The sequence below is a fragment of the Coffea arabica genome, chromosome 3e (assembly GCF_036785885.1).
Source record: "Coffea arabica cultivar ET-39 chromosome 3e, Coffea Arabica ET-39 HiFi, whole genome shotgun sequence".
Classification (NCBI taxonomy): domain Eukaryota; kingdom Viridiplantae; phylum Streptophyta; class Magnoliopsida; order Gentianales; family Rubiaceae; genus Coffea; species Coffea arabica.
This window is the reverse complement of record NC_092315.1, coordinates 8,314,296-8,317,720: the sequence shown is the minus strand read 5'-3', so window position 1 is coordinate 8,317,720 and position 3,425 is coordinate 8,314,296. Positions and strand designations below refer to the sequence as shown.

The window sequence follows — 3,425 nt, the reverse complement described above, 5'->3', positions numbered from 1 at the left end:
GTACTAGTTGTATAGTGATTGATCCCTAGATTTGTTCTTTCAGATGTAGTAGGAGCTATTACTACTTTGTGAAGATTTTTTTGATGATCAATAAAAGAAAGGGTTATTTTTCTAAAAAAAAGGTTTACAGAAAAAACTTTTTGTGCCCCAATAAATATGTGTGCTAGTAGGAATCTGTATGCAAATTAATAGAGAAAAAACTCATAAGAAGAAAATTAAAGCTATTGGCAGATCTTGGAGATTTTTTATTTCCTGGGGCCTGCACTCTTCGCGGTCTTGCAATTAGCCTCTCAAACCATTTCAACAATATTTGCTATTTGCAATCAGCCCTTCTGCAGCCCGTCGTTTTCATTTTTCATTTTTTTTTCTAGAACTATAATATCATTTTTCCCTTTGTTGAAAAGGTGAAAAAAGAAACTAAAAATTAACAAAATGGTTAATAGTTAACACCCAACCCCTCCTTTGGCATTTTTGGCATAACAGTGGTAAACAATTTGACTAATTATACCTTGTACCTGTAACTTGTGTTTGATTATCACTTTGTATCTCAAATTTCAATTCTAGTCACATTGCACCTCAAACTTTCATATTCTTCCCATTTTGGTTTGGTCGAATGGCTTATTGTGTCAATAAAATTAGCAGAAATTACACTCACGCACCTTATGCACTTTTTAGTTAGCAGCTCAAATGTAGCTTTGCACCCCTAACTTATATAACCTGTTTCTACTTTGCACCCCTAGGCACTAATTTAGTTTCAATTTATTGTTATACAATTTTTTAAATGTACAATTGCGATTTTTTTCCGATACTTGGTAGACTTCATCATTGTACACACACGCATGCGCTATGCGCTAAGAATGACTACACTGAACTTTGATCAGGGTCGTTGCTTATCACTTAAAATATATCTTATCCAAACTCTTAAAAAGAGAGAAAAATATGTTATTCCAATTTTAAACCAATTTTTGATGCAAATATCACTTTTACTGATACTCAATAAGTTCACAGAAGAGGCAGGAATATTGTGACATGGTCGTGACTGGCTGCAGTTTAGTATAGTCATGACTACTTGAAAGATCAGATAATCATATAGAAGTAATTCTGGCTTTAAGTCAAACTCAGCAATTGGTGTTATCTAGTGTCCTGGTCGGAGCTGCCACTATGACGTAAATTAACTTAATACCTACAAAAAATTGACTTAATATGCGTAAAAAATTGACAAGGAGCAGTGTGGAGCACGAATTTACGCATCCATGATTAGGCCGGTGTGGAAATATCCATTTCCTCAAGCTTCAACCCTCATTCAACAAAACGTACAGTTCTGCAACACTCCAAAGCTACATCTACTCAAAATGGTACATAGCTATAACACCAGTCAATACCTTAAATGCGTTAAATTTCTTCTTTATAATTGCAATATCACTATGGATCACTTTACATTCCACCATTAATGGGAAAAAATTTGAAGGGAACTATTAAAAATTTCATAGAATGATATAAAGTAGAACTACAAATTATTCAGGAAGATGAAAACTTTAACTCAAATGACATAAAAGAGAACAATATTCAAGTCACCCAAATTCAACCAAAAGGCGAAAATATTGATACGTACGGTTATAAAACGAAAGTTCTTTTGGAATAAATGATGCTTTGTTACTTGTGCATTTGTGTTGGTTAGAGTAAAACAAGTTTTGAAAAATATTTTTAAAAAATAAAAATATTAAATATCACGTTATTTTTGTCTCAATTACATTGATTTTCTCAAAATGTTGAGAAAAAGGGGGAAATCCGAGAGCATCAATTTCACGTGCAAGTCACATACTTTATTATAGTATTTATGCATGTGTATGCATCTGTGTGTGTATATGTATATGTGTATATGTATACGGGTATATATATGTGTATATACACATATGTATATGTGTATCTATATGTATGTGTGTGTATGTATGTGTCCTATATCAAGTGCCTAAGCACTTAGCTATAGTGAAATCAAGAGATAGTGTTGCACAAAAAGAAGAAAAAAAATGGTTCTAGAATTGAAAAACGAGAAAGTTCTATTTATTTATTTTTCCTTAATATTGACCATAAGGCATTATTTTCTTCTTGATTGCTTGAATGATTTGGTGTTGAATCTCATGATCTCCGCTCCATTGACTTTTCAAACAAAATATAGGGATAAGTATTATAATCTAACGGTACGTAGATCTATTAACTTTGTTGTCACATTTTAAAGATAATGGACGATTCATTGTTCATACCTACGCATTCTAAACTTAACTAGCACATGGTAGGACACATGTTGTTTTAAGATGACCAAAAGAATGGTCGCAGAAAGCAGAAACTGTCATCTTTTTATTTATTTAATGGTGCATTCTTGTCCGTGAAAGTGCACCTTTAACATGCATACCAGTACAAGGATACAAACACAAACACAAACTCAAACACAGACGGAATGGTGCATTTTTGTTGGTATAATCGCACCTTATTTAACATACTAGTACAACAGTGGGAAGATGTATGCATGGCAGCAGCACATCATCCATGCATGCGTAAACTGAAAACCACACCATATATAGACACTAGATAATTAAAGTACTTGAAGTCGTTGATCCTCAGTTGATGATCAAGAGTAGTGCTTAATTAATTCTTGTACCAGATGAGTTCCAAGCCTTCATCTGAGATCGCAAAAACCAATGCTTTGTGCAGATATGTGGCGCCGTCACCATCCTGAGTTTCAATGATAATCGCGTAGTAATTGCTCCACGTGAATCCGCCAACCACGGCGACGAAAAACAGCTCAATCCCGGGCTCCTCGTTGTGCTTTGCCACTGCAAATTGTCCGATCTCGATCACACGAGGGTCAGCCGGCTTCACTGGTTCTAGGTCACTTATGTCGTTCTGTAAACCCCAAACATTTTTTTTTTCAGTAAGAAAACCCAAAGCAATTAGAATCATTTCAGACAAACAACCACAAAGCTAAATCCAACCAATTAGTAAGAAACCATTGCTGGGAGGAAGCTTAATCAGGCAATTCTAGAGACCGCCTACCCATATGCATGTAGACAACTAGAAGTATAAAATATTGCTTCAAGACAATTCAAGAATGTTGAAATTGCTTTAATTTGCAACTCCTTATCCTTTTCGAGCGTTTCTATACAATTTGTCTATGAGTTGATTCCCCAAACTACACACAAACTTGAAAAAAGAAAGAAATCTAGGTCCAGCTAGGCATACAATCAATATTCACCTTTCCAGATTTGGCTGCAGCCATTTTTTCCTTGAAGAACTAGCTAGCCGAAAGACAGATATTTGTAACTGGTGACTGTCGAAAACTTGGCAGCAGAGAAAAGTGTCCCAACACAAGCTATATCTGTTACTATACAATGAGTCGATGCCCTCAAGAAAACCGTGCAATAACTCAT

The 3,425-nt window shown here is 34.8% G+C and overlaps 1 long non-coding RNA gene across 1 annotated transcript; it reads right to left on the bottom strand.

The window, feature by feature from the left end:
- Positions 1–2,325: 2,325 nt before the first annotated feature.
- On the bottom strand, positions 2,326–3,144 carry LOC113737844 (uncharacterized). Its single transcript, XR_011842207.1, has 2 exons — positions 2,991–3,144; positions 2,326–2,901 (listed from the first exon to the last, which is right to left on the bottom strand). It is a non-coding gene; the product is annotated as an uncharacterized lncRNA (long non-coding RNA).
- Positions 3,145–3,425: the final 281 nt, after the last annotated feature.